Genomic DNA, 12,669 nt, shown 5'->3' on the forward strand with positions numbered 1-12,669 from the left:
CACCAGGAGAAATTTGACCCTATCACTCTTAGAAAGAGCTATGTGAACAGAGCTGTTTTCATCAGTCTACTGGCACACTGTACGTGTGCATATTTCACATGGCTCATTGGCAGGATTAATTGCCAACAAGTCCCCTGTGGTCCAGGAATGCAATTACCTACTGACCCAAATCATTCTCTTGGCTGGAAGTCACTGTCTCTTGTTCTGGCAGTGTTACACCTGGCACCGAGTCTTCACATAACCTCACACTCGCCCCTTTTAATGCATCCATACATCAAAGCCGTGTATGAGTTTATGTTTGTGTGTCTTAATGAGGCTTTGTATGCAAAATGGAATAGCGGCAGCCTATTCAATACCCATGAGGCCATTTGATGGTATTTATCTGTAAAGTTTAATCAAAAAAAATGTCGAACTGATTTTTAGATCTCAATTTTAACTTGACTCATATGAATACGGCCCATTCAAAAATAGATATGCTTTGAATTTGGGCCATATCTTTTTGCAAATGGGTTTTTTCTTATCTGAGCTATTAATTTAAAGGAAAGAAAGCTCCATTAACCAAAAAAGCCCCGACCCAACAATTGAAGTCTTTGGCTTTTGATAATTAAAATTTGAGTGAGGTTTCAGGCTCAGAGATTGGACGAGACTCTCATTATCTTGTATGTAAAGAAATGTTTTTAGGGAACGTATTTCGGGGATTTGCAGAATTGTCCGATATTGACTTCCTGGTCATGTAATAGGTTTGTATTTTTCACAGTTTTCTGATATTTTGTAGACCAACAGGAACATATATTATGTTCATGGGCAGAGTCACGTCAACATGAATTCTTTGTCTTATCTGTTGTTGTTGATTGTTGACTCTGATTGCTGATCATGGTGTCAATCAGTCGCTCACACTGATGACCCCATATTGACTCCCATGCTGGATATAGAGACAGACAAACAAAACCAAAAAGGCTTAACTAAATGCAAACCATTTATTTGCGGTGCTGTTAAAAGCACTAAAGCTGTAAGATTTAGACTTTAAAGCATTGTTAATGCTATTATAAGTATATGGGAAGAGGTAGAGGGGGCTTCCATATACTCTTGGTTTGTCACAGCATCAAGAGAAAAGCTTCTTTGTCGCTCCACATGTGCTTTTACTCGCCCTGCTCTCATGTCATGTCACAGGAGGTTAGAGGTCATTAGCGAGGCGCCACAGAATCTGCTTCATTAATGGATTATCCAATTGTACGGGTCCAATTGAACGTAGCGTGCATTGTGGATCAAGCAGTGTGGCGCGGCCGCCCTCAGCATTGACATTCAGCCTGTTATACTATATCTGGCTCGCTTGTTATTTGAGCTCCCTGCTCGCTTTTTTCGGCTGAAGTCTGTGGGGCTTTAAGCTGAGGGTGAGAGTGGGACCTTACGTGTCAGGTTTGAGGTCACTTGTGTTAATATCAGACAGATCCAGTACATTAGATGGGTCCCCTAATCTCTTAAATCCCTTCACTGGCCTAACTTTCATTTGTTGTAGGAGCATTAAATTAGGAAGAAACATATAAAGCAAAGCCCTAGATCTGTTTTTGCCACCTGTCAGGGAGCAAAATGTCCAGTTCTTCTCTAATGATTAAAGCACAGAGACGTAAGCCTCTCACAGGAATGGGAGGACAGCCCTTATATGGACTGTATATATAACTATCAATGAAAATCTGTTATTGTTAAGTGTTGACTTCTGTTAATGTCATTATGAGACGCTATTTGTTTAGATGGATACTTTTTGGTAATGAAAGAAGGGCCTTTGTTTTTCTCATGTGGAGCTCATGAGGCTCGGTGCAATTTGTTTTTCCGAACGGTGGAGAAAGCTTTGTTTACTTCACATTCCAGAAAAACAGGCAACCTAACTTTCTGTCCCGTTAAAGAGCATTTTGTTCCCAAAGTATAGATGTACTTTCAATGTATCTGTTTCCACAGAAAATGACTGAGATTAGAAAGGAAAAGCAGAAAAACAGTCCTGTACTAAATAGTGAGATTTTATAACAGTTAATAACATTACATTGTATAAGTAGGTAGGTAACACATTGGCCTCAGTTTATCATACCAAGCAAGTTTTATAACAACACACGCATAGGTGCTTTGAATTAGTTTCACGTTAATTCAGTGCATTGTGTCAGCAGATTTAAGGTAAATGAATGTGTTCTCTACTTGTTGTGAGATGTTTATATGGTAAATGCAGTAGAAGCAACATCTCCTCTTTGTGACACTGTTGTCAGTGACAGCTGGAGTAACACAGTGACCATTAACCAATCATATAATCTCTGAGTTGACTGCAACACTGGTGGGAGTCTCTCCAGATTCAAATGTTTTTTGACAGGACCACAGAGCTCCCTGCAGACCCTCTTTGATATATACTGGTCTCTCTGCAAGTCATCCTTGTAACATAAATACTGCACATGCAGACTAAATTGTATATTTTTTGTTTAAGGTAGAGACTATTGATGTGTTGAGGTTATAATTGAGATTGAAAGAAGGAAAATGTCCACTCTAAGCACTGAACCTTCACAGACTTTGACTTCTGCATCATTGTGTGCTGGAGGGTGCAGGGCTTCTAAATGCTGTTTGAGTAACACTTGAGAAATCTATACTTAGCACTGAAGACTTATAGAAAGTGTACATATTGGCTCAAAAAGTCCACAAGGGAGCCCTCAAGGACAACCCTGATCCCGCACAGATTTATTGGGATTGTCGGCGCCTGAAAGTGTGATGGTGGACTTTGGAACTAACTGGGTCATAGTGCAACTGGCAAACAGGAAGAAGGAGAGCTCGAATGCGGATACAAGAACACGTCAGGTGAACAGTGTGGAAAAAGCAGCAAACAGACAAAAACTAACAGATAACAGGCCGGGTCAGACCACTACAGCAGCAAGACGACATAGACCTGGGTAGGCAGCCAATTGGGTCAGTTGAAACTCAGTGGAGGCAACTTGTGGGCAGGTGAGGAATAACAGACTGTTTAAAAATGACAGGAAACACAGCTGAGATCAGAGAGACACCCAGACTGGATCTGACTGCATGTGTCTGAAGATGGTAGAGGAGTCAGTGATAAGTGTAGTTCATTCAATTCAATTAAAAACACTTTGAAATTAGCAGAGGTATATAGAGTAGTGCATTTAACAAATAACACAATACAGGAAACATTTAATAATATGTAGAATGCAAAGATAGGCTGTATACATTATGATACTAGTATAAAACTAATAATAGTGCAATAAAAGTATAATGCACTATGAGTAATTCTGTAATATATGATGACAGTCTACTTACTGCATGCCAGAGGAATCATATCCCATGTGTTCAGAAAAACAACTTGTGCTTCTTTGTTTTACTTGCTAAAACACTTTTTTAAAGTATTAATATAATAAAAAGTGAATGGCTTTGTTTAACATCATTCTGTAGTTGTATCATATATGAGTATAGTACTCAGTCATGGAAAACAAATATGCTGCACATTAGATCCATTTTAACCTTCAGTGGAATTTGAATGAAGTTTAAAAATCTTCAAAGCATTTCTGTTTTACATAGTGCTCAATTGATCAGGGAAGAAAAAAAAGATACACATTCAAATGTTAAAGAGTCACATTCTGATTTTGGTACACAGGCCTCTATCTTTTTTGTATTCTTTTTATTAAGAAGCAGAGATTCAAGTGGGAGTTTCATGCCCATACAAGCTATGAAAGTACACCTCACATCGTCTATAGAGAAAATAGATGAGTCCTTTTTGTACTTTAGAAACCAGCACTGGAAAAACAGGAAGTAATCAGACGATCACACTTGATTGTAAACAGTCTCACTTCTCTCAGATTCTTTATTTCGAGGGGAAACTAAAGTGAGAGCATCAATCATGGTGCTAATGATCCCTCAATGCACATCAGGTGAGTGTGGATGTCAAATTTGAGCCAGGAATCCAGGCTGTAAACTCCAGTGGATGTTTCCAACAGACAGTGAAGATTGTAAATTTACCGTTAGCTTTCATTTTCTCTTCCAAATAAATTTGGCTAAACTGGGAGCTTGTTTTCAAGGTATTATTGTTGTCATTTGAACGCTCGTGCTTGTTGCCTTTTTGTTGGAACTGTTTTTAGACATTCCCGGCCGTCTGAACTCAAAGCACATTTCCTGTGGTAGCTCTCACTGCTAGGTTTGCATATATATTTCATTGAAGTCTTTTCTTTTAACTCGTTCAGTTGAAGTTTATTTCACTCCACATTCCCAGCATGTACTGACTGAAAGGTTATTACAAGGACCCTAAGAAAGGTGTTTTATTTGTAACAAGGCTTCTGTCTTTTGAATCCTAGTTGTAGGAGATGAATTTTAGACCACGATTCTTCAGAAAATACTTCCCCTCTTGAAATAGTGTATTTACATCAAGGAGAGGTGTAAACAAACTGGAGCTTTTTCAAAGTGATTCCGCTCCATTCGGCCCGCTCACCTCTAAGTGAGGGTTGGACATATTCCTTGTCCAGATGAACCTCTCATGGATGGTTAGCAGGTCAGATATAAATCAGATGAGCCACTTGTTTCCTGTCAAGGGTATTCTCTGCACTCGAGTGTGCCCTCAGGCAGATTCCTGTAAACTTAGCGGTACTGTACCATGCCTAGTTCAAAAAAGGTACCACGCGCTAATTTAATCTGAACATGCCTTTCACTTTGCCGCCGTGCTATAAAGAAGTGGTTATAAATACACCATAAAGCCCGGGGAAAAGGCCAAGGTGTTTTGAGGGATATGTATTTTTCATTGGTCGGGTCTACCTTTTCAGGCTGTAAACATTAAGGTCCAATCAAACTGTCCATTGTAGGAGCACTTAGAAAGCATGTGTCCACAGAGGAAATGGACCCAGCGTTCCTCGGCTCCAGCAGATCTCTATGAGAAGCATGTTTGGGTGAGCTGCTGTTTTAAAAAAAGGCATCATGAGTATTCAAACGCATCATACGTAACCTGTAAAAATAGCAGAGTGCAGGACCAAGAAGAAGATGAAGGTTAGACGAAGGGTGTCACGCATGTACACTTGTCTCTTTGAATCCCGTCCATCATAACCTGATGAATAAAGACCTTTTCAGGGCCTAAATTACATTTCTTTGACAGATTGTGGGTCTTTAGAATTGTGTTAATGGTCCAATGTACTTGGGCGATCACTTGTGTTTGATAGCAAATTACTTTATCTGGACGTTTAATGGGTTCGATAATTTGAGTATTTAGCTCTTTGTGTTTTTTTCCTTAGTCTACATGATGGGAAATAGTTGAACCTAAGTTATCATAATGGATGTGGCATTGAGGGAAATTGGCTCATTTCATTTGATGTATTTCAAGTTGCACCCGACAATGTTGAAGGAAGTTGAGGATAGATTGTGATACTCATTCGTAGGCACCTTTCGTCAAATCATTTTCGGTTCTGGGTTTTGGCCATGGCTTCAGGATGAGAGGAATTCACCATTGTCTATTGCATTTATTAGGGCGGCTTTTTGGTGCTGTGCAAACTTTATTAATAATCATAAAATAACATTGTGTAAAATGGTGATATTGGTAGGTACAACTTTGTGTGTGTTCTCTTAACCTTTGTGCTGTAATACGGTAGAAATATTGCTAGTTTTCTGTTGATAAATGCTTGGTATTTATGGAATTATACTAGGAAACTTTAAGCCATTGGTGTTTTGCTATAAACTATTACACATTGCTCCTTTTTTAAAGCCGCTTCAGGGTGAATGATTTTTTTTAGGCGTAAACATCTGAAGATCATAAGAAGGTAACATTTTTGGAACTTTCCTGTATCAGCTTACAGGTACTCTCGAATTACCAGCGCTAGAATAAAAGGGGACATAAAATTTATGCTTTAAATTTATTGGTTTGGCTACAGTTAGCGACTGACAGCCAAACTGAAACCCATGAGCCCATCTGACCTGTGTTTTCCACGATTGTTGGCCAGATCACCAGCTAACTCTATCTCAGCTGGCTACTTCCTCAGACTTCTTAGCACAGGACGTACTGGAACCCTTTTTTATTTTTGTTAGGATCTGTAGCTCAGAGACTAAGTCCAAGATCAATCACATTTAGTGGATATGTTATTTTCTCTCATCGCTCATGGAAAATAAAATCAGTTGGTCAGATATTGTATCTGTGCTACTTTATAACATTTAATTCTTATATTTTGGTGAACCTTCTGAGATGATTTTCAGTCTTTCTTAGCTGTAGAGGAAGTCACCATAGGTTTTTTCACAGCTGCAGAAAATCCAGCCACGGTGGTGAAGAAATGCTTGTATCATTAGATTCCAGGAGTGAATATGTTTGCTGTGTTTGTGCGTGTGAGGCATGAAGTTGAAAAATAATAAAGTTTGCATTCTGTAAATCTACCCTGGGTAAATAAAGGTATAAATAAAATATCACAAGCACATAGCGGCGGTGCACAGTTGAAGGTGATGGCGAGACAAGCAAACAGGAAGTGAGGAATATATTTTTTAACAGTTAATAAGGTCCCTAGCTAGCGATTACTTTCTTATTCAACTTGGTATGAGTAGAAGGCACACAGTAATTATAGTGTATATATATATGAGGAGCAGCGGTTTGGCCTTGATGGTGCTGTTATAGAGGAGTGGACAGTCCCAATAAAGACTGTGGAAGTATTCAGAATAAACGGGACATTTTTTTTCTGAAGGGCATATTGCTTTTTCGATGCTTTGTAAACAACAAAAAAAATTCCATGCATTTTTTATCGGGATCCCGAACAGAAATTCCAGTGGCAGATTCAATAACATTTTTTGTCTTTTTCTTCATTTTTTCTTTAACATTTCTTCCATATTTACAGCTGCTCTTATATGTAGTAAGAGTACTGCCAATTCTGTTCATAAAAATACTGAGTCTTTCCTTTTTGTCAATAATAGATCAGTCTCTATCTATACTTGTAGCATTTATTTAATTCAAGAAATATGCTCACTGGGTCAATGATAAATTATTCTTTTTTATTTGTTTAGTATAAAAAATGTAAGAAAATAGTGACAAATATTTTTTTCTCACCAGCAGCAAACACCCAAAATATTTAATTTATAATAATATAAAACAGAAGAAAGCAGTAAATCCTCTAATTGGGAGTCGATACAAGGAGAGAAGGAGTCTTACTTGCCACCAAACTATCAATCAACTAATTTTCAGCTCTAATAATTACACATACTTCTTAGTGTATATATTTTTTTTATGGAAAAAGTTGCTTTAAAACAATATTAATGCTTAATTTATTAGTTATTTTTATGTTTTCTGATGTGTAGTTTTATCAATTAGTAACTAAAAACTCACTAAACATACATGTGACCTCACTACCTTTTTGTGGTAGCACAAAGTATAAAATCCACCAGTGTTCCACGCTCAACACTAACACTAACACACTAATTAAAAGTGAAAAGTAAAAACAGGTTTTGAGGTAAACACATTCAAATCACTCAGTAGTCGAGGCTGCGTTTTGAACAGAATAAGGGTGTCAGGGTGCATGAAAAGACACCAAAATAGAGCTTGTTCATCAACATCATTTCCCCGGAGAAACGTGTCCCCAGCACGTCGGCTGCCGGATACTTTTTTCCTCCGCGCCCGGCTACTCGCTTGCGCATGTGGAAAACGCCGCCTTCTGAAAATAGGGGAGCATATGCTAGAAGAAGGAACGCCACTTCAAGCAATACTGGTTCCTTAACATTAGCACAGTGTAAAGAAACTGAAGTGAAGTTGAGAAAAGACTTAGTTGTCAGTTGCATGTTCTCAAAACATTGTATTATACTTGCAAAAAAAAAAAAAAAAAAAAGTGTGAAGGAGGCATGGATAACAATCCCAAACTGGCGCCCACCAGTAATTATGATGTGAGTACAAAGAGATTTTTGCCATTCTAAAGGGAGAAGGGGAGTGTAGGTGTATTAATTCCTATTCCTTCCTGCTTCCTCGACTTGGAAGTTCAGATTTAGAAAAATAGACACCCCCCCCCCCCCGCCCCCCCTCAAAAGAAGTATAAACAAGAACTGTCACATTGACTGACGCCAATCGTATGTAGCATCTGTGTTCCCACTACTGCTCCCTATAGTATATGAGACACTGTGGCAATGTGGGAAACTGACAATGTCAATTTATCAGAACAAAAGCATTCCTCAGCTAGAGGAATACACATCTTCGGGCCCTGGAGACAAAAATCATTCCACCCCCACCCTTACCTGTATCTAAACAGAATGTAGGACATTCACAACACCAGAAATAGAAATTTCAGTCACAATTATCATTTTTGAGTTTATCCCCTGCAGTCAAAAGTTAGTGTTTCACTTTAGAAGTTAGCTCTGCACTTTAATGGTAACTTTACCAAAGTAAACAATTCAATGTAAGGCAGTGAGAGGAATCAGGACGCGCAAAGATATGCTGCAACCAAAGATTGGACAGTTCAAATGAATTGATTTACATCCACTCTGCCCTAAATGATTATTTCGTTGTGTGAATGTAATTTTACATTTTAAATTTGTTGTTTCTATTCAGGTGTCTGATCCTGTCTTCCCCATCATTGCTTAGTGTTAAAGTTTTGGTAAGTACTCGACCTCCTTTCTTTCTTTTGTCTCTCTACTTTTCAACTACACTACACTATATTCACAAGCCTGTTTTAAACAGAGATCTGGCAATACTGCTGTAATGGAGACCTCTCATTATGCCAGCTTTGATTTTTTTAACACTGAACCAATCAAAGCTGGCATAATGTTGCCCCGGGGTGTGATTTTTAGGTAGCATGCCCTCACTCCAGAATCAGGCAGAGGTGTAGCACAGCAGCATTGGCGTGTAGTGTGACGTACAACATGAGCATTGGGCAGTGACATTGCTTTCTAAACAATACTGGTGAACTTTGACAGCTGAGCATATTTAAACCACTTCAAACGCAAGCAAAAAGCATCATACACAATATGTAGGTGGCGGGTGGCACACATAACACATCATCACACCCCTGTCCTGCCATGCGTGCTCTACTTTTTACACAGATGTAGATTCAGCTCTGTAACTTCCTTCATGGCCAGCTCAATGATGGAACAACTATGCCCTTCCATTCAAGGTTTATATGTTTTATATAGGATGGTGAGGTGGAATAACTGCACAACATTCCCACCTTAAATAGGGGCTACAGATAACAGCGACCTCTGTGACCATTAGTATAATTTCTAGTCAGTTACTTTAGTTTTTGTATTTTTTGTTTTGTTTTGTTTTCAGAGAAGACAATAACTTACAAATATCTAAGTATTGTTATGAATCTTGCACAGTGTAGTGCTTTTAAAAAGAGCTTTTTGGTTTATTTTGAACAATGGCTGTAAATTGCAACCATATTCAGACACAATCAGCAGCTGAGTTTTCTGACATATTTGCAATTGTTTTTATTAAAAATATTATTGAAACATTGTTTTCACTGGTACTGTCCAAATCTGTGTTATTTATAAAAGGCTTGTCAGTCTGAGTTATTGTTCTGATTTTAAAACTGAAACTGGAAATGAGGCGTGGTGAAGTGATTGTATGTCTGTATTAATGAAATAATAGAAAAGCCTTTTATCATGTTAAAGTTTTTAATTTATATAAGTGTATATTTCTATAAGTTATGTGCTTATTCTATTGTTATTGCATCTATATTTCTATTAGATGATTTTGGCATCTTAGTAACTACAAAGACACGTTTAACTTTTGCAAATATAATAGTTGAACACTAATAAAATTTCCAAGCTTAGTCAATGCAAATTTGTCACAGAAACTTGGCTAAAGGGCAGGGGTTGCCTTAATGACGTACTGTGAGTGTTCCCATGATGCATTCCTGATTTATTTAGTTAGCCTTGGTTATGATGAATACAAGTCATGTGTTTAAGATAAAGATGTGGAAAAACAGTACCCTCTTTAATCAAATAAAGCTTTGTCCAGGTAGCTTTTTCAGACACCACAGATAGACATAAGCCAGATTTTTGCAGTTCAGCTAAATTTGCCTTCAACATAGGAATTTAATTAATTAATTATTGTAACACCACTGTAAAACTACTGTAAATATATGCCATATGTGGCCATATGTGGTGAGCATGACATAGTGGCTGAAACCAAAAATATAGGTCATGTGACGCAACCACTACAAAAGAAACACAAAATACATTGTCTATTCATATATACTGTAATACAGCTATAAACACCACTAACCTAATTAATGTAGCTCAGTCAGAAAGGAAATAAGATATTTATTTCAATTCTGAACAGTTACTCGCTGCTTTTTAGGTCATTTATTAATGTCAGTGGCGACTTAAGTGTCAAAAATATGTCAAAAAACAGGAGAAAATTTAAATACTAGGTGATAATAAAATCTAGACTTTATTACTGCATATGAAATATGCATTAGGTACATTAGTTAAAGGTGCAGTGTGTAGGATTATGAGGTTGCCCCCCTTCCCCTTCCAAATGTGTAGGAGAACCTACGGTGTCAGTGAACCTAAAAAACACAAAAGGCCCTCTCTAGAGTCAGTGTTTGGATTGTCTGTTCCTGGCTACTGTAGAAACATGGCCGGGCAACATGGCATCCTCTGTGGAAGAGGACCAGCTCCCTATGTAGATATAAAGTGCTCATTCTAAGCTAACGGAAACATTACACACAAATAAAAACATTCTCTTTAATTTTATATTCCTAGTCTGTTCTGCTAGATGCTGCCAAATTCCACACACTGCACCTTTAAGTCTACAATGCTTCTTTGTATTCATCTGCTAATTAGCTGACTCTTTGCTAGTGTTATTTCTGATAAGCTGCTGAGAACTCCCTTAACAGCCACATCAAAATTGTATTTGCGTGTCATGATAACGCTAACGCCTTGATGTAATTGATTTAAGATATAATTTCAGTAGTATTTTAGTCATGCTTGCTTTGTGTATTTTAAAGTGTAATGGAGCAGTTAAAACCTTTTAGTTTTTTTGACCCACGTTACAAAACACTGTGTCTATTAGATTGTCATTCAGTCATTTGTCTGGATCCTCACTTTGAAGTAGTTTTACAAGCTTGTATTAATCACCCCCCCCCCCCCCCCCAAAAAAAAAAAAAAAAAAAAAAAAAAAATCATCAACCCCATCAGCTAAAGATGCTGATCTAAAGTCTTCCACCAGTGAACAGACCTTTGTCACAATGCACTGAATGTACAGAACAGAAGTTACAGTAACACGATACAAATTGTAAATGCAAACACTGCAATGAGCAAGCTCTGAGGTGTATGTGTTTAGCAAAGCATGCACTGTTGTTGAATACCAAAATTCAATATAATTTTGTAACAGATGGCAAGGTGCTCATATGGGAACCTGAGCTCTTCTTCACTGAATATGAAAATGTTGAACAGGTGGTCCAAGAAGCTACATTCCCTTCTATGGCTTTCATTAACACACTTTTATTCTTCTAGTAATAATAAGCTTACATGTGCCCTCCGAGACAGGGGAACTGATTCTTTTTTATAGGCAAAAACTGGCAAACTCTGGCCTTGTTATGTATTATTAGACACAACCCTCTCCACTAACATCACCAAAAGCTGTAAAAGACACACACACACACACACACACACACACACACACACATAGTTTGAGAATGTTTTATAATCTGATACTGTCTTAAATTCTGTGTTTATTAGAGTTTAGGTCTATTTTGTGATGATGCATCAACTCCTTTTCAGTGGCTATGTGAAACTACCCTACAGTCATTGTCGGATATGTTCAGATCTGCATCTCACGAAAAGTGTCTTTGCCACTATCAACCATAAACTTTGTTTTTGTATTTTGTATATTTTGTATAGATTTGTAAATTAATACCTTTTTGAGAAATTAGCTGAGGTGTGCCACTATCATCAGAATATAACAGTTTCATTGATGTATTCTTCAAAAGAGCCAATGGCAGTTTTTCCCCATATTGTTTTGTAGAAAATTGCCATGGAAACTATGGGCTTGCATTTGTGTCAGGGTCATCACTGATGTTAAAATCACTTTGTCTTTTACATACTGAAAGAGCTGTGTGATCTTCTCAAGGTTTTCACTAATTGCTTTACAGTAGTTTAAAAATATCATTTCTTTGTGGTAAGTTTTTCTTGTTAACATTTGCAGCACATTCATAATTTGACAGACTACAGAGAGAGCAGATGAACAGGACTAGATTAATGAGTCTGGGGTAAATTTATGAAAACCCATCTATAACAACTACATCAACAGATAGGGGAGTTCCCTATTTATTCTCACAAGAAATCATTTACAGTGTGGAGTTGTTGGACTGTAAGGTGAGTCATTTCACTCAAAGAGTAATAAAAGATAAATTTGTATCGATTCATACTTTAAAAAAAAAAAAAAATCACATAAGCAAAAAGTACTGAACATTACAGGGTTTTTTGTAAGAGTGGTATCTTAAAAAAAGATATTAAAAAACTTGTTTATCCAATTAAATTTCTCATTTATTTGTTCTTTTGATTTCTTCAGAGCAACCCATGACATTTAAGCATAAATAAGCAAAGGAAAATGTGACTGGTTGTGTGGCCAAAATCCATCAAATGCATTTTACCCACAACCTTAATAACCTTAAAAACTCTGATTCACACGTGAAAAAGAAGAAGCAATTTTCCTGCGTTAATTACTGTTAAGACACTGTGAAT

The 12,669-nt window shown here is 37.4% G+C and overlaps 1 protein-coding gene across 2 annotated transcripts in view; it reads left to right on the forward strand.

Moving 5' to 3' along the window:
- lpp (LIM domain containing preferred translocation partner in lipoma) overlaps positions 1 to 12,669 on the forward strand; it is a 136,655-nt gene that overhangs the window by 13,988 nt on the left and 109,998 nt on the right. For both annotated transcript variants that reach the window (XM_062424177.1, XM_062424178.1), the window contains one exon: positions 8,528 to 8,573. The gene's annotated coding sequence lies outside the window, so the exon portion shown is untranslated. The remainder of the gene's footprint in view (positions 1 to 8,527; positions 8,574 to 12,669) is intronic.

Source organism: Scomber scombrus, chromosome 8 (genome assembly GCF_963691925.1).
Source record: "Scomber scombrus chromosome 8, fScoSco1.1, whole genome shotgun sequence".
NCBI lineage: Eukaryota > Metazoa > Chordata > Actinopteri > Scombriformes > Scombridae > Scomber > Scomber scombrus.